Here is a 17,213-nt window from a genome sequence, read left to right on the forward strand (position 1 = left end):
AGGTTTCTAAGGTTTTATTATAATGTTTGACAATAAATATTTTACCATATCACAATCTTTATTAAAAATGAAAATGAGAAATTTATACACTGGACGCTGGGTCATTTTAGACTCAAACATCCTGTTTTTTTTTTTTGTTTTTTTTAATCTCCTTCTCCTTGTGTTGTTTCTTTGTAAATTAGTTCTTGCAAACCTCTACCCTTTACAACGATCCTTTCCATGTACTGAGAGAAGTGTTAACACTAGTGTTGAGCATTCCGATGCTGCAAGTATCGGGTATCGGCCGATACTTGCGGTATCGGCCGATACTTGCTGTATCGGAATTTCCGATACCGAGATCCGATATTTTTGTGATATCGGGTATCGGTATCGAAACAACATTAATGTAAAAATGTGTAAAAGAAAGAATTAAAATAAAAAATATCGCTATACTCACCTGTCCGACGCAGCCTGGACCTCAGCGAAGGAACCGGCAGCGTTGTTTGTTTAAAATTCGCGCTTTTACTTGGTTACGTGAATTCCCGGCTTGTGATTGGTCAGGGCGGCCATGTTGCCGGGACGCGGACCAATCACAGCAAGCCGTGACGAAATTACGTCACGGCTTGCTGTGATTGGTCCGCGTCCCGGCAACATGGCCGCCATTAACCAATCACAAGCCGTGACGTCACGGGAGGCTGGACACGCGCGTTTTTTAAAAAGTGCGCAAGTCCAGCCTCCCGTGACGTCACGGCTTGTGATTGGTTAATGGCGGCCATGTTGCCGGGACGCGAACCAATCACAGCAAGCCGTGACGTAATTTCGTCACGGCTTGCTGTGATTGGTCCGCGTCCCGGCAACATGGCCGCCCTGACCAATCACAAGCCGGGAATTCACGTAACCAAGTAAAAGCGCGAATTTTAAACAAACAACGCTGCCGGTTCCCTCGCTGAGGTCCCGGCTGCGTCGGACAGGTGAGTATAGCGATATTTTTTATTTTAATTCTTTCTTTTACACATTTATATGGTTCCCAGGGCCTGAAGGAGAGTTTCCTCTCCTTCAGACCCTGGGAACCATCAGGAATACCGTCCGATACTTGAGTCCCATTGACTTGTATTGGTATCGGGTATCGGTATCGGATTGGATCCGATACTTTGCCGGTATCGGCCGATACTTTCCGATACCGATACTTTCAAGTATCGGACGGTATCGCTCAACACTAGTTAACACGCAATTGTGTGGGGCCGACAAACATAGCATCTTAATTGTTTGCATCGTCATTTATGACCCAAATAACAAAGAGTATCTTTTCTAAGATATGGATATGCTTTCAACCACACAATATTGGCAAATATCAAAATCAAAACTTATAATTGAAAAATGTAAACGGTTTTTGAAACATTTTGGACAACGTTCTTTTTTTCATATCATGTTCTTTCTTACAAAACAAAATGAGTAATCTTTCAATTTTCACCCTGGCCACTGGGAATATTTTGGACTCAAACATCCTGTCGTTCTAGAGCAGTTTTGCTTAATATCAGAGGTATGGTTACAAAGACTGACAACACCTCTGTACGCAGCTGTTAACACAGGATCTAGGAATCACAAAAGGTGATGTCACAGATGACCCTGCAGCCCCTGAATTCAGAAGAATTTTTTATATCGTCAATGTCTGTTCATTGCAGCAAATGTAAGTGCGCATTTCCTGAAGAAAAAAAAAAAAAAAACAGGATGTTTGAGTCTAAAATGACCCAGTGTCCAGTGTATAAATTTCTCATTTTCATTTTTAATAAAGATTGTGATATGGTAAAATATTTATTGTCAAACATTATAATAAAACCTTAGAAACCTGTTGTAAGCAATCATTAATTTTCTGAAGAACTATCCCATTTCAATTTTTTTTTTTAATCAAATTTATGTCATAGCGGTGTACCCAGTCAGCTCCAGTGGCGCAATCGGTCAGCGCGCGGTACTTATAAAGCAGTAACTGTCGAGTGATGCCGAGGTTGTGAGTTCGACCCTCACCTGGAGCATTCTATTCTTGCCTTCGTTTTGTATTTTTTACTACTGAAGTCGTTGAATCGGTTCATGATCTAGTGTCAAGATTAAGAGAGAAATTTCAACGAGATATTTGTTGTTTAAATTTTTGTATTTTTTTAAATTGCCGCAGGTTGGACAAGTCTATTGAGTGCCACCGTAATCTGGTGTCATAATTGAAAGGGAAATGTGGAAGGTATCTATTTAGTTTTTCAGGCTTCTGGCAGTCCAATAAACTTTCCATCATCGGCATTGATAACTTATGTACAGTGACCCGACAAAGTTAGCCCTGGCTCTCTTCTAAAATAAAGATGCATGTGCATTCGGACGGTTTGTTTCAATTTGGAGTTCAAACGTACAAGATCGTCCTTGATAACTCAATCAAAAGTGAGTGATTCACTCTTGTGGTAACCAAAGAAAGTCTGGATTTTTAAGCTACTCCATCAAGCCCCAGTGTCCTAATGGATAAGGCACTGGCCTCCTAAGCCAGGGATTGTGGGTTCAAGTCCCATCTGGGGTGCTTGTTGATTTCCCTTTCCAACAGTTTCTCATGGAAGGTTGATGGTGCAGGTGTAAACTGTTCTCCTTGTGTTGTTTCTTTGTAAATTAGTTCTTGCAAACCTCTACCCTTTACAACGATCCTTTCCATGTACTGAGAGAAGTGTTAACACGCAATTGTGTGGGGCCGACAAACATAGCATCTTAATTGTTTGCATCGTCATTTATGACCCAAATAACAAAGAGTATCTTTTCTAAGATATGGATATGCTTTCAACCACACAATATTGGCAAATATCAAAATCAAAAATTATAATTGAAAAATGTAAACGGTTTTTGAAACATTTTGGACAACGTTCTTTTTTTCATATCATGTTCTTTCTTACAAAACAAAATGAGTAATCTTTCAATTTTCACCCTGGCCACTGGGAATATTTTGGACTCAAACATCCTGTCGTTCTAGAGCAGTTTTGCTTAATATCAGAGGTATGGTTACAAAGACTGACAACACCTCTGTACGCAGCTGTTAACACAGGATCTAGGAATCACAAAAGGTGATGTCACAGATGACCCTGCAGCCCCTGAATTCAGAAGAATTTTTTATATCGTCAATGTCTGTTCATTGCAGCAAATGTAAGTGCGCATTTCCTGAAGAAAAAAAAAACAAAAAAAAAAACAGGATGTTTGAGTCTAAAATGACCCAGCGTCCAGTGTATAAATTTCTCATTTTCATTTTTAATAAAGATTGTGATATGGTAAAATATTTATTGTCAAACATTATAATAAAACCTTAGAAACCTGTTGTAAGCAATCATTAATTTTCTGAAGAACTATCCCATTTCAATTTTTTTTTAATCAAATTTATGTCATAGCGGTGTACCCAGTCAGCTCCAGTGGCGCAATCGGTCAGCGCGCGGTACTTATAAAGCAGTAACTGTCGAGTGATGCCGAGGTTGTGAGTTCGACCCTCACCTGGAGCATTCTATTCTTGCCTTCGTTTTGTATTTTTTACTACTGAAGTCGTTGAATCGGTTCATGATCTAGTGTCAAGATTAAGAGAGAAATTTCAACGAGATATTTGTTGTTTAAATTTTTGTATTTTTTTAAATTGCCGCAGGTTGGACAAGTCTATTGAGTCCCACCGTAATCTGGTGTCATAATTGAAAGGGAAATGTGGAAGATATCTATTTAGTTTTTCAGGCTTCTGGCAGTCCAATAAACTTTCCATCATCGGCATTGATAACGTACAGTGACCCGACAAAGTTAGCCCTGGCTCTCTTCTAAAATAAAGATGCATGTGCATTCGGACGGTTTGTTTCAATTTGGAGTTCAAACGTACAAGATCGTCCTTGATAACTCAATCAAAAGTGAGTGATTCACTCTTGTGGTAACCAAAGAAAGTCTGGATTTTTAAGCTACTCCATCAAGCCCCAGTGGCCTAATGGATAAGGCACTGGCCTCTTAAGCCAGGGATTGTGGGTTCAAGTCCCATCTGGGGTGCTTGTTGATTTCCCTTTCCAACAGTTTCTCATGGAAGGTTGATGGTGCAGGTGTAAACTGTTCTCCTTTTGTTGTTTCTTTGTAAATTAGTTCTTGCAAACCTCTACCCTTTACAACGATCCTTTCCATGTACTGAGAGAAGTGTTAACATGCAATTGTGTGGGGCCGACAAACATAGCATCTTAATTGTTTGCATCGTCATTTATGACCCAAATAACAAAGAGTATCTTTTCTAAGATATGGATATGCTTTCAACCACACAATATTGGCAAATATCAAAATCAAAAATTATAATTGAAAAATGTAAACGGTTTTTGAAACATTTTGGACAACGTTCTTTTTTTCATATCATGTTCTTTCTTACAAAACAAAATGAGTAATCTTTCAATTTTCACCCTGGCCACTGGGAATATTTTGGACTCAAACATCCTGTCGTTCTAGAGCAGTTTTGCTTAATATCAGAGGTATGGTTACAAAGACTGACAACACCTCTGTACGCAGCTGTTAACACAGGATCTAGGAATCACAAAAGGTGATGTCACAGATGACCCTGCAGCCCCTGAATTCAGAAGAATTTTTTATATCGTCAATGTCTGTTCATTGCAGCAAATGTAAGTGCGCATTTCCTGAAGAAAAAAAAAACAAAAAAAAAAAACAGGATGTTTGAGTCTAAAATGACCCAGCGTCCAGTGTATAAATTTCTCATTTTCATTTTTAATAAAGATTGTGATATGGTAAAATATTTATTGTCAAACATTATAATAAAACCTTAGAAACCTGTTGTAAGCAATCATTAATTTTCTGAAGAACTATCCCATTTCAATTTTTTTTTTTAATCAAATTTATGTCATAGCGGTGTACCCAGTCAGCTCCAGTGGCGCAATCGGTCAGCGCGCGGTACTTATAAAGCAGTAACTGTCGAGTGATGCCGAGGTTGTGAGTTCGACCCTCACCTGGAGCATTCTATTCTTGCCTTCGTTTTGTATTTTTTACTACTGAAGTCGTTGAATCGGTTCATGATCTAGTGTCAAGATTAAGAGAGAAATTTCAACGAGATATTTGTTGTTTAAATTTTTGTATTTTTTTAAATTGCCGCAGGTTGGACAAGTCTATTGAGTCCCACCGTAATCTGGTGTCATAATTGAAAGGGAAATGTGGAAGGTATCTATTTAGTTTTTCAGGCTTCTGGCAGTCCAATAAACTTTCCATCATCGGCATTGATAACTTATGTACAGTGACCCGACAAAGTTAGCCCTGGCTCTCTTCTAAAATAAAGATGCATGTGCATTCGGACGGTTTGTTTCAATTTGGAGTTCAAACGTACAAGATCGTCCTTGATAACTCAATCAAAAGTGAGTGATTCACTCTTGTGGTAACCAAAGAAAGTCTGGATTTTTAAGCTACTCCATCAAGCCCCAGTGGCCTAATGGATAAGGCACTGGCCTCCTAAGCCAGGGATTGTGGGTTCAAGTCCCATCTGGGGTGCTTGTTGATTTCCCTTTCCAACAGTTTCTCATGGAAGGTTGATGGTGCAGGTGTAAACTGTTCTCCTTGTGTTGTTTCTTTGTAAATTAGTTCTTGCAAACCTCTACCCTTTACAACGATCCTTTCCATGTACTGAGAGAAGTGTTAACATGCAATTGTGTGGGGCCGACAAACATAGCATCTTAATTGTTTGCATCGTCATTTATGACCCAAATAACAAAGAGTATCTTTTCTAAGATATGGATATGCTTTCAACCACACAATATTGGCAAATATCAAAATCAAAAATTATAATTGAAAAATGTAAACGGTTTTTGAAACATTTTGGACAACGTTCTTTTTTTCATATCATGTTCTTTCTTACAAAACAAAATGAGTAATCTTTCAATTTTCACCCTGGCCACTGGGAATATTTTGGACTCAAACATCCTGTCGTTCTAGAGCAGTTTTGCTTAATATCAGAGGTATGGTTACAAAGACTGACAACACCTCTGTACGCAGCTGTTAACACAGGATCTAGGAATCACAAAAGGTGATGTCACAGATGACCCTGCAGCCCCTGAATTCAGAAGAATTTTTTATATCGTCAATGTCTGTTCATTGCAGCAAATGTAAGTGCGCATTTCCTGAAGAAAAAAAAAACAAAAAAAAAAAACAGGATGTTTGAGTCTAAAATGACCCAGCGTCCAGTGTATAAATTTCTCATTTTCATTTTTAATAAAGATTGTGATATGGTAAAATATTTATTGTCAAACATTATAATAAAACCTTAGAAACCTGTTGTAAGCAATCATTAATTTTCTGAAGAACTATCCCATTTCAATTTTTTTTTTAATCAAATTTATGTCATAGCGGTGTACCCAGTCAGCTCCAGTGGCGCAATCGGTCAGCGCGCGGTACTTATAAAGCAGTAACTGTCGAGTGATGCCGAGGTTGTGAGTTCGACCCTCACCTGGATCATTCTATTCTTGCCTTCGTTTTGTATTTTTTACTACTGAAGTCGTTGAATCGGTTCATGATCTAGTGTCAAGATTAAGAGAGAAATTTCAACGAGATATTTGTTGTTTAAATTTTTGTATTTTTTTAAATTGCCGCAGGTTGGACAAGTCTATTGAGTCCCACCGTAATCTGGTGTCATAATTGAAAGGGAAATGTGGAAGATATCTATTTAGTTTTTCAGGCTTCTGGCAGTCCAATAAACTTTCCATCATCGGCATTAATAACGTACAGTGACCCGACAAAGTTAGCCCTGGCTCTCTTCTAAAATAAAGATGCATGTGCATTCGGACGGTTTGTTTCAATTTGGAGTTCAAAAGTACAAGATCGTTCTTGATAACTCAATCAAAAGTGAGTGATTCACTCTTGTGGTAACCAAAGAAAGTCTGGATTTTTAAGCTACTCCATCAAGCCCAAGTGGCCTAATGGATAAGGCACTGGCCTCCTAAGCCAGGGATTGTGGGTTCAAGTCCCATCTGGGGTGCTTGTTGATTTCCCTTTCCAACAGTTTCTCATGGAAGGTTGATGGTGCAGGTGTAAACTGTTCTCCTTGTGTTGTTTCTTTGTAAATTAGTTCTTGCAAACCTCTACCCTTTACAACGATCCTTTCCATGTACTGAGAGAAGTGTTAACACTAGTGTTGAGCATTCCGATGCTGCAAGTATCGGGTATCGGCCGATACTTGCTGTATCGGAATTTCCGATACCGAGATCCGATATTTTTGTGATATCGGGTATCGGTATCGAAACAACATTAATGTAAAAATGTGTAAAAGAAAGAATTAAAATAAAAAATATCGCTATACTCACCTGTCCGACGCAGCCTGGACCTCAGCGAAGGAACCGGCAGCGTTGTTTGTTTAAAATTCGCGCTTTTACTTGGTTACGTGAATTCCCGGCTTGTGATTGGTCAGGGCGGCCATGTTGCCGGGACGCGGACCAATCACAGCAAGCCGTGACGAAATTACGTCACGGCTTGCTGTGATTGGTCCGCGTCCCGGCAACATGGCCGCCATTAACCAATCACAAGCCGTGACGTCACGGGAGGCTGGACACGCGCGTTTTTTAAAAAGTGCGCAAGTCCAGCCTCCCGTGACGTCACGGCTTGTGATTGGTTAATGGCGGCCATGTTGCCGGGACGCGAACCAATCACAGCAAGCCGTGACGTAATTTCGTCACGGCTTGCTGTGATTGGTCCGCGTCCCGGCAACATGGCCGCCCTGACCAATCACAAGCCGGGAATTCACGTAACCAAGTAAAAGCGCGAATTTTAAACAAACAACGCTGCCGGTTCCCTCGCTGAGGTCCCGGCTGCGTCGGACAGGTGAGTATAGCGATATTTTTTATTTTAATTCTTTCTTTTACACATTTATATGGTTCCCAGGGCCTGAAGGAGAGTTTCCTCTCCTTCAGACCCTGGGAACCATCAGGAATACCGTCCGATACTTGAGTCCCATTGACTTGTATTGGTATCGGGTATCGGTATCGGATTGGATCCGATACTTTGCCGGTATCGGCCGATACTTTCCGATACCGATACTTTCAAGTATCGGACGGTATCGCTCAACACTAGTTAACACGCAATTGTGTGGGGCCGACAAACATAGCATCTTAATTGTTTGCATCGTCATTTATGACCCAAATAACAAAGAGTATCTTTTCTAAGATATGGATATGCTTTCAACCACACAATATTGGCAAATATCAAAATCAAAAATTATAATTGAAAAATGTAAACGGTTTTTGAAACATTTTGGACAACGTTCTTTTTTTCATATCATGTTCTTTCTTACAAAACAAAATGAGTAATCTTTCAATTTTCACCCTGGCCACTGGGAATATTTTGGACTCAAACATCCTGTCGTTCTAGAGCAGTTTTGCTTAATATCAGAGGTATGGTTACAAAGACTGACAACACCTCTGTACGCAGCTGTTAACACAGGATCTAGGAATCACAAAAGGTGATGTCACAGATGACCCTGCAGCCCCTGAATTCAGAAGAATTTTTTATATCGTCAATGTCTGTTCATTGCAGCAAATGTAAGTGCGCATTTCCTGAAGAAAAAAAAAAACAAAAAAAAAAACAGGATGTTTGAGTCTAAAATGACCCAGTGTCCAGTGTATAAATTTCTCATTTTCATTTTTAATAAAGATTGTGATATGGTAAAATATTTATTGTCAAACATTATAATAAAACCTTAGAAACCTGTTGTAAGCAATCATTAATTTTCTGAAGAACTATCCCATTTCAATTTTTTTTTTTAATCAAATTTATGTCATAGCGGTGTACCCAGTCAGCTCCAGTGGCGCAATCGGTCAGCGCGCGGTACTTATAAAGCAGTAACTGTCGAGTGATGCCGAGGTTGTGAGTTCGACCCTCACCTGGAGCATTCTATTCTTGCCTTCGTTTTGTATTTTTTACTACTGAAGTCGTTGAATCGGTTCATGATCTAGTGTCAAGATTAAGAGAGAAATTTCAACGAGATATTTGTTGTTTAAATTTTTGTATTTTTTTAAATTGCCGCAGGTTGGACAAGTCTATTGAGTGCCACCGTAATCTGGTGTCATAATTGAAAGGGAAATGTGGAAGGTATCTATTTAGTTTTTCAGGCTTCTGGCAGTCCAATAAACTTTCCATCATCGGCATTGATAACTTATGTACAGTGACCCGACAAAGTTAGCCCTGGCTCTCTTCTAAAATAAAGATGCATGTGCATTCGGACGGTTTGTTTCAATTTGGAGTTCAAACGTACAAGATCGTCCTTGATAACTCAATCAAAAGTGAGTGATTCACTCTTGTGGTAACCAAAGAAAGTCTGGATTTTTAAGCTACTCCATCAAGCCCCAGTGTCCTAATGGATAAGGCACTGGCCTCCTAAGCCAGGGATTGTGGGTTCAAGTCCCATCTGGGGTGCTTGTTGATTTCCCTTTCCAACAGTTTCTCATGGAAGGTTGATGGTGCAGGTGTAAACTGTTCTCCTTGTGTTGTTTCTTTGTAAATTAGTTCTTGCAAACCTCTACCCTTTACAACGATCCTTTCCATGTACTGAGAGAAGTGTTAACACGCAATTGTGTGGGGCCGACAAACATAGCATCTTAATTGTTTGCATCGTCATTTATGACCCAAATAACAAAGAGTATCTTTTCTAAGATATGGATATGCTTTCAACCACACAATATTGGCAAATATCAAAATCAAAAATTATAATTGAAAAATGTAAACGGTTTTTGAAACATTTTGGACAACGTTCTTTTTTTCATATCATGTTCTTTCTTACAAAACAAAATGAGTAATCTTTCAATTTTCACCCTGGCCACTGGGAATATTTTGGACTCAAACATCCTGTCGTTCTAGAGCAGTTTTGCTTAATATCAGAGGTATGGTTACAAAGACTGACAACACCTCTGTACGCAGCTGTTAACACAGGATCTAGGAATCACAAAAGGTGATGTCACAGATGACCCTGCAGCCCCTGAATTCAGAAGAATTTTTTATATCGTCAATGTCTGTTCATTGCAGCAAATGTAAGTGCGCATTTCCTGAAGAAAAAAAAAACAAAAAAAAAAACAGGATGTTTGAGTCTAAAATGACCCAGCGTCCAGTGTATAAATTTCTCATTTTCATTTTTAATAAAGATTGTGATATGGTAAAATATTTATTGTCAAACATTATAATAAAACCTTAGAAACCTGTTGTAAGCAATCATTAATTTTCTGAAGAACTATCCCATTTCAATTTTTTTTTAATCAAATTTATGTCATAGCGGTGTACCCAGTCAGCTCCAGTGGCGCAATCGGTCAGCGCGCGGTACTTATAAAGCAGTAACTGTCGAGTGATGCCGAGGTTGTGAGTTCGACCCTCACCTGGAGCATTCTATTCTTGCCTTCGTTTTGTATTTTTTACTACTGAAGTCGTTGAATCGGTTCATGATCTAGTGTCAAGATTAAGAGAGAAATTTCAACGAGACCGATTGCGCCACTGGAGCTGACTGGGTACACCGCTATGACATAAATTTGATTAAAAAAAAAAATTGAAATGGGATAGTTCTTCAGAAAATGAATGATTGCTTACAACAGGTTTCTAAGGTTTTATTATAATGTTTGACAATAAATATTTTACCATATCACAATCTTTATTAAAAATGAAAATGAGAAATTTATACACTGGATGCTGGGTCATTTTAGACTCAAACATCCTGTTTTTTTTTTTTGTTTTTTTTAATCTCCTTCTCCTTGTGTTGTTTCTTTGTAAATTAGTTCTTGCAAACCTCTACCCTTTACAACGATCCTTTCCATGTACTGAGAGAAGTGTTAACACTAGTGTTGAGCATTCCGATGCTGCAAGTATCGGGTATCGGCCGATACTTGCGGTATCGGCCGATACTTGCTGTATCGGAATTTCCGATACCGAGATCCGATATTTTTGTGATATCGGGTATCGGTATCGAAACAACATTAATGTAAAAATGTGTAAAAGAAAGAATTAAAATAAAAAATATCGCTATACTCACCTGTCCGACGCAGCCTGGACCTCAGCGAAGGAACCGGCAGCGTTGTTTGTTTAAAATTCGCGCTTTTACTTGGTTACGTGAATTCCCGGCTTGTGATTGGTCAGGGCGGCCATGTTGCCGGGACGCGGACCAATCACAGCAAGCCGTGACGAAATTACGTCACGGCTTGCTGTGATTGGTCCGCGTCCCGGCAACATGGCCGCCATTAACCAATCACAAGCCGTGACGTCACGGGAGGCTGGACACGCGCGTTTTTTAAAAAGTGCGCAAGTCCAGCCTCCCGTGACGTCACGGCTTGTGATTGGTTAATGGCGGCCATGTTGCCGGGACGCGAACCAATCACAGCAAGCCGTGACGTAATTTCGTCACGGCTTGCTGTGATTGGTCCGCGTCCCGGCAACATGGCCGCCCTGACCAATCACAAGCCGGGAATTCACGTAACCAAGTAAAAGCGCGAATTTTAAACAAACAACGCTGCCGGTTCCCTCGCTGAGGTCCCGGCTGCGTCGGACAGGTGAGTATAGCGATATTTTTTATTTTAATTCTTTCTTTTACACATTTATATGGTTCCCAGGGCCTGAAGGAGAGTTTCCTCTCCTTCAGACCCTGGGAACCATCAGGAATACCGTCCGATACTTGAGTCCCATTGACTTGTATTGGTATCGGGTATCGGTATCGGATTGGATCCGATACTTTGCCGGTATCGGCCGATACTTTCCGATACCGATACTTTCAAGTATCGGACGGTATCGCTCAACACTAGTTAACACGCAATTGTGTGGGGCCGACAAACATAGCATCTTAATTGTTTGCATCGTCATTTATGACCCAAATAACAAAGAGTATCTTTTCTAAGATATGGATATGCTTTCAACCACACAATATTGGCAAATATCAAAATCAAAACTTATAATTGAAAAATGTAAACGGTTTTTGAAACATTTTGGACAACGTTCTTTTTTTCATATCATGTTCTTTCTTACAAAACAAAATGAGTAATCTTTCAATTTTCACCCTGGCCACTGGGAATATTTTGGACTCAAACATCCTGTCGTTCTAGAGCAGTTTTGCTTAATATCAGAGGTATGGTTACAAAGACTGACAACACCTCTGTACGCAGCTGTTAACACAGGATCTAGGAATCACAAAAGGTGATGTCACAGATGACCCTGCAGCCCCTGAATTCAGAAGAATTTTTTATATCGTCAATGTCTGTTCATTGCAGCAAATGTAAGTGCGCATTTCCTGAAGAAAAAAAAAAAAAAAAAAAAAAACAGGATGTTTGAGTCTAAAATGACCCAGTGTCCAGTGTATAAATTTCTCATTTTCATTTTTAATAAAGATTGTGATATGGTAAAATATTTATTGTCAAACATTATAATAAAACCTTAGAAACCTGTTGTAAGCAATCATTAATTTTCTGAAGAACTATCCCATTTCAATTTTTTTTTTTAATCAAATTTATGTCATAGAGGTGTACCCAGTCAGCTCCAGTGGCGCAATCGGTCAGCGCGCGGTACTTATAAAGCAGTAACTGTCGAGTGATGCCGAGGTTGTGAGTTCGACCCTCACCTGGAGCATTCTATTCTTGCCTTCGTTTTGTATTTTTTACTACTGAAGTCGTTGAATCGGTTCATGATCTAGTGTCAAGATTAAGAGAGAAATTTCAACGAGATATTTGTTGTTTAAATTTTTGTATTTTTTTAAATTGCCGCAGGTTGGACAAGTCTATTGAGTCCCACCGTAATCTGGTGTCATAATTGAAAGGGAAATGTGGAAGATATCTATTTAGTTTTTCAGGCTTCTGGCAGTCCAATAAACTTTCCATCATCGGCATTGATAACGTACAGTGACCCGACAAAGTTAGCCCTGGCTCTCTTCTAAAATAAAGATGCATGTGCATTCGGACGGTTTGTTTCAATTTGGAGTTCAAACGTACAAGATCGTCCTTGATAACTCAATCAAAAGTGAGTGATTCACTCTTGTGGTAACCAAAGAAAGTCTGGATTTTTAAGCTACTCCATCAAGCCCCAGTGGCCTAATGGATAAGGCACTGGCCTCCTAAGCCAGGGATTGTGGGTTCAAGTCCCATCTGGGGTGCTTGTTGATTTCCCTTTCCAACAGTTTCTCATGGAAGGTTGATGGTGCAGGTGTAAACTGTTCTCCTTTTGTTGTTTCTTTGTAAATTAGTTCTTGCAAACCTCTACCCTTTACAACGATCCTTTCCATGTACTGAGAGAAGTGTTAACATGCAATTGTGTGGGGCCGACAAACATAGCATCTTAATTGTTTGCATCGTCATTTATGACCCAAATAACAAAGAGTATCTTTTCTAAGATATGGATATGCTTTCAACCACACAATATTGGCAAATATCAAAATCAAAAATTATAATTGAAAAATGTAAACGGTTTTTGAAACATTTTGGACAACGTTCTTTTTTTCATATCATGTTCTTTCTTACAAAACAAAATGAGTAATCTTTCAATTTTCACCCTGGCCACTGGGAATATTTTGGACTCAAACATCCTGTCGTTCTAGAGCAGTTTTGCTTAATATCAGAGGTATGGTTACAAAGACTGACAACACCTCTGTACGCAGCTGTTAACACAGGATCTAGGAATCACAAAAGGTGATGTCACAGATGACCCTGCAGCCCCTGAATTCAGAAGAATTTTTTATATCGTCAATGTCTGTTCATTGCAGCAAATGTAAGTGCGCATTTCCTGAAGAAAAAAAAAACAAAAAAAAAAAACAGGATGTTTGAGTCTAAAATGACCCAGCGTCCAGTGTATAAATTTCTCATTTTCATTTTTAATAAAGATTGTGATATGGTAAAATATTTATTGTCAAACATTATAATAAAACCTTAGAAACCTGTTGTAAGCAATCATTAATTTTCTGAAGAACTATCCCATTTCAATTTTTTTTTTTAATCAAATTTATGTCATAGCGGTGTACCCAGTCAGCTCCAGTGGCGCAATCGGTCAGCGCGCGGTACTTATAAAGCAGTAACTGTCGAGTGATGCCGAGGTTGTGAGTTCGACCCTCACCTGGAGCATTCTATTCTTGCCTTCGTTTTGTATTTTTTACTACTGAAGTCGTTGAATCGGTTCATGATCTAGTGTCAAGATTAAGAGAGAAATTTCAACGAGATATTTGTTGTTTAAATTTTTGTATTTTTTTAAATTGCCGCAGGTTGGACAAGTCTATTGAGTGCCACCGTAATCTGGTGTCATAATTGAAAGGGAAATGTGGAAGGTATCTATTTAGTTTTTCAGGCTTCTGGCAGTCCAATAAACTTTCCATCATCGGCATTGATAACTTATGTACAGTGACCCGACAAAGTTAGCCCTGGCTCTCTTCTAAAATAAAGATGCATGTGCATTCGGACGGTTTGTTTCAATTTGGAGTTCAAACGTACAAGATCGTCCTTGATAACTCAATCAAAAGTGAGTGATTCACTCTTGTGGTAACCAAAGAAAGTCTGGATTTTTAAGCTACTCCATCAAGCCCCAGTGTCCTAATGGATAAGGCACTGGCCTCCTAAGCCAGGGATTGTGGGTTCAAGTCCCATCTGGGGTGCTTGTTGATTTCCCTTTCCAACAGTTTCTCATGGAAGGTTGATGGTGCAGGTGTAAACTGTTCTCCTTGTGTTGTTTCTTTGTAAATTAGTTCTTGCAAACCTCTACCCTTTACAACGATCCTTTCCATGTACTGAGAGAAGTGTTAACACGCAATTGTGTGGGGCCGACAAACATAGCATCTTAATTGTTTGCATCGTCATTTATGACCCAAATAACAAAGAGTATCTTTTCTAAGATATGGATATGCTTTCAACCACACAATATTGGCAAATATCAAAATCAAAAATTATAATTGAAAAATGTAAACGGTTTTTGAAACATTTTGGACAACGTTCTTTTTTTCATATCATGTTCTTTCTTACAAAACAAAATGAGTAATCTTTCAATTTTCACCCTGGCCACTGGGAATATTTTGGACTCAAACATCCTGTCGTTCTAGAGCAGTTTTGCTTAATATCAGAGGTATGGTTACAAAGACTGACAACACCTCTGTACGCAGCTGTTAACACAGGATCTAGGAATCACAAAAGGTGATGTCACAGATGACCCTGCAGCCCCTGAATTCAGAAGAATTTTTTATATCGTCAATGTCTGTTCATTGCAGCAAATGTAAGTGCGCATTTCCTGAAGAAAAAAAAAACAAAAAAAAAAACAGGATGTTTGAGTCTAAAATGACCCAGCGTCCAGTGTATAAATTTCTCATTTTCATTTTTAATAAAGATTGTGATATGGTAAAATATTTATTGTCAAACATTATAATAAAACCTTAGAAACCTGTTGTAAGCAATCATTAATTTTCTGAAGAACTATCCCATTTCAATTTTTTTTTAATCAAATTTATGTCATAGCGGTGTACCCAGTCAGCTCCAGTGGCGCAATCGGTCAGCGCGCGGTACTTATAAAGCAGTAACTGTCGAGTGATGCCGAGGTTGTGAGTTCGACCCTCACCTGGAGCATTCTATTCTTGCCTTCGTTTTGTATTTTTTACTACTGAAGTCGTTGAATCGGTTCATGATCTAGTGTCAAGATTAAGAGAGAAATTTCAACGAGATATTTGTTGTTTAAATTTTTGTATTTTTTTAAATTGCCGCAGGTTGGACAAGTCTATTGAGTCCCACCGTAATCTGGTGTCATAATTGAAAGGGAAATGTGGAAGATATCTATTTAGTTTTTCAGGCTTCTGGCAGTCCAATAAACTTTCCATCATCGGCATTGATAACGTACAGTGACCCGACAAAGTTAGCCCTGGCTCTCTTCTAAAATAAAGATGCATGTGCATTCGGACGGTTTGTTTCAATTTGGAGTTCAAACGTACAAGATCGTCCTTGATAACTCAATCAAAAGTGAGTGATTCACTCTTGTGGTAACCAAAGAAAGTCTGGATTTTTAAGCTACTCCATCAAGCCCCAGTGGCCTAATGGATAAGGCACTGGCCTCCTAAGCCAGGGATTGTGGGTTCAAGTCCCATCTGGGGTGCTTGTTGATTTCCCTTTCCAACAGTTTCTCATGGAAGGTTGATGGTGCAGGTGTAAACTGTTCTCCTTTTGTTGTTTCTTTGTAAATTAGTTCTTGCAAACCTCTACCCTTTACAACGATCCTTTCCATGTACTGAGAGAAGTGTTAACATGCAATTGTGTGGGGCCGACAAACATAGCATCTTAATTGTTTGCATCGTCATTTATGACCCAAATAACAAAGAGTATCTTTTCTAAGATATGGATATGCTTTCAACCACACAATATTGGCAAATATCAAAATCAAAAATTATAATTGAAAAATGTAAACGGTTTTTGAAACATTTTGGACAACGTTCTTTTTTTCATATCATGTTCTTTCTTACAAAACAAAATGAGTAATCTTTCAATTTTCACCCTGGCCACTGGGAATATTTTGGACTCAAACATCCTGTCGTTCTAGAGCAGTTTTGCTTAATATCAGAGGTATGGTTACAAAGACTGACAACACCTCTGTACGCAGCTGTTAACACAGGATCTAGGAATCACAAAAGGTGATGTCACAGATGACCCTGCAGCCCCTGAATTCAGAAGAATTTTTTATATCGTCAATGTCTGTTCATTGCAGCAAATGTAAGTGCGCATTTCCTGAAGAAAAAAAAAACAAAAAAAAAAAACAGGATGTTTGAGTCTAAAATGACCCAGCGTCCAGTGTATAAATTTCTCATTTTCATTTTTAATAAAGATTGTGATATGGTAAAATATTTATTGTCAAACATTATAATAAAACCTTAGAAACCTGTTGTAAGCAATCATTCATTTTCTGAAGAACTATCCCATTTCAATTTTTTTTTTTAATCAAATTTATGTCATAGCGGTGTACCCAGTCAGCTCCAGTGGCGCAATCGGTCAGCGCGCGGTACTTATAAAGCAGTAACTGTCGAGTGATGCCGAGGTTGTGAGTTCGACCCTCACCTGGAGCATTCTATTCTTGCCTTCGTTTTGTATTTTTTACTACTGAAGTCGTTGAATCGGTTCATGATCTAGTGTCAAGATTAAGAGAGAAATTTCAACGAGATATTTGTTGTTTAAATTTTTGTATTTTTTTAAATTGCCGCAGGTTGGACAAGTCTATTGAGTCCCACCGTAATCTGGTGTCATAATTGAAAG

The 17,213-nt window shown here is 38.9% G+C and overlaps 17 non-coding genes across 17 annotated transcripts; all 17 read left to right on the forward strand.

Annotated features, from left to right (window-relative positions):
* Positions 1-1,916: 1,916 nt before the first annotated feature.
* On the forward strand, positions 1,917-2,009 carry TRNAI-UAU (transfer RNA isoleucine (anticodon UAU)). Its single transcript is given in 2 exon segments — positions 1,917-1,954; positions 1,974-2,009. It is a non-coding gene; the product is annotated as a tRNA-Ile (tRNA).
* A 451-nt stretch (positions 2,010-2,460) lies between these two features.
* TRNAR-CCU (transfer RNA arginine (anticodon CCU)) lies at positions 2,461-2,533 on the forward strand. Its single transcript has one exon. It is a non-coding gene; the product is annotated as a tRNA-Arg (tRNA).
* Positions 2,534-3,398: 865 nt separating this feature from the next.
* Positions 3,399-3,491, forward strand: TRNAI-UAU (transfer RNA isoleucine (anticodon UAU)). Its single transcript is given in 2 exon segments — positions 3,399-3,436; positions 3,456-3,491. It is a non-coding gene; the product is annotated as a tRNA-Ile (tRNA).
* A 1,388-nt stretch (positions 3,492-4,879) lies between these two features.
* On the forward strand, positions 4,880-4,972 carry TRNAI-UAU (transfer RNA isoleucine (anticodon UAU)). Its single transcript is given in 2 exon segments — positions 4,880-4,917; positions 4,937-4,972. It is a non-coding gene; the product is annotated as a tRNA-Ile (tRNA).
* Positions 4,973-5,423: 451 nt separating this feature from the next.
* On the forward strand, positions 5,424-5,496 carry TRNAR-CCU (transfer RNA arginine (anticodon CCU)). Its single transcript has one exon. It is a non-coding gene; the product is annotated as a tRNA-Arg (tRNA).
* Positions 5,497-6,363: 867 nt separating this feature from the next.
* On the forward strand, positions 6,364-6,456 carry TRNAI-UAU (transfer RNA isoleucine (anticodon UAU)). The gene is given in 2 exon segments: positions 6,364-6,401; positions 6,421-6,456. It is a non-coding gene; the product is annotated as a tRNA-Ile (tRNA).
* Positions 6,457-6,903: 447 nt separating this feature from the next.
* Positions 6,904-6,976, forward strand: TRNAR-CCU (transfer RNA arginine (anticodon CCU)). Its single transcript has one exon. It is a non-coding gene; the product is annotated as a tRNA-Arg (tRNA).
* A 1,812-nt stretch (positions 6,977-8,788) lies between these two features.
* TRNAI-UAU (transfer RNA isoleucine (anticodon UAU)) lies at positions 8,789-8,881 on the forward strand. The gene is given in 2 exon segments: positions 8,789-8,826; positions 8,846-8,881. It is a non-coding gene; the product is annotated as a tRNA-Ile (tRNA).
* A 451-nt stretch (positions 8,882-9,332) lies between these two features.
* On the forward strand, positions 9,333-9,405 carry TRNAR-CCU (transfer RNA arginine (anticodon CCU)). Its single transcript has one exon. It is a non-coding gene; the product is annotated as a tRNA-Arg (tRNA).
* Positions 9,406-10,270: 865 nt separating this feature from the next.
* TRNAI-UAU (transfer RNA isoleucine (anticodon UAU)) lies at positions 10,271-10,363 on the forward strand. The gene is given in 2 exon segments: positions 10,271-10,308; positions 10,328-10,363. It is a non-coding gene; the product is annotated as a tRNA-Ile (tRNA).
* A 2,126-nt stretch (positions 10,364-12,489) lies between these two features.
* TRNAI-UAU (transfer RNA isoleucine (anticodon UAU)) lies at positions 12,490-12,582 on the forward strand. The gene is given in 2 exon segments: positions 12,490-12,527; positions 12,547-12,582. It is a non-coding gene; the product is annotated as a tRNA-Ile (tRNA).
* Positions 12,583-13,029: 447 nt separating this feature from the next.
* On the forward strand, positions 13,030-13,102 carry TRNAR-CCU (transfer RNA arginine (anticodon CCU)). Its single transcript has one exon. It is a non-coding gene; the product is annotated as a tRNA-Arg (tRNA).
* Positions 13,103-13,970: 868 nt separating this feature from the next.
* On the forward strand, positions 13,971-14,063 carry TRNAI-UAU (transfer RNA isoleucine (anticodon UAU)). Its single transcript is given in 2 exon segments — positions 13,971-14,008; positions 14,028-14,063. It is a non-coding gene; the product is annotated as a tRNA-Ile (tRNA).
* A 451-nt stretch (positions 14,064-14,514) lies between these two features.
* TRNAR-CCU (transfer RNA arginine (anticodon CCU)) lies at positions 14,515-14,587 on the forward strand. The gene has a single exon. It is a non-coding gene; the product is annotated as a tRNA-Arg (tRNA).
* Positions 14,588-15,452: 865 nt separating this feature from the next.
* On the forward strand, positions 15,453-15,545 carry TRNAI-UAU (transfer RNA isoleucine (anticodon UAU)). Its single transcript is given in 2 exon segments — positions 15,453-15,490; positions 15,510-15,545. It is a non-coding gene; the product is annotated as a tRNA-Ile (tRNA).
* A 447-nt stretch (positions 15,546-15,992) lies between these two features.
* TRNAR-CCU (transfer RNA arginine (anticodon CCU)) lies at positions 15,993-16,065 on the forward strand. The gene has a single exon. It is a non-coding gene; the product is annotated as a tRNA-Arg (tRNA).
* An 868-nt stretch (positions 16,066-16,933) lies between these two features.
* On the forward strand, positions 16,934-17,026 carry TRNAI-UAU (transfer RNA isoleucine (anticodon UAU)). Its single transcript is given in 2 exon segments — positions 16,934-16,971; positions 16,991-17,026. It is a non-coding gene; the product is annotated as a tRNA-Ile (tRNA).
* Positions 17,027-17,213: the final 187 nt, after the last annotated feature.

This window comes from Ranitomeya variabilis, chromosome 5 (genome assembly GCF_051348905.1).
Source record: "Ranitomeya variabilis isolate aRanVar5 chromosome 5, aRanVar5.hap1, whole genome shotgun sequence".
NCBI lineage: Eukaryota > Metazoa > Chordata > Amphibia > Anura > Dendrobatidae > Ranitomeya > Ranitomeya variabilis.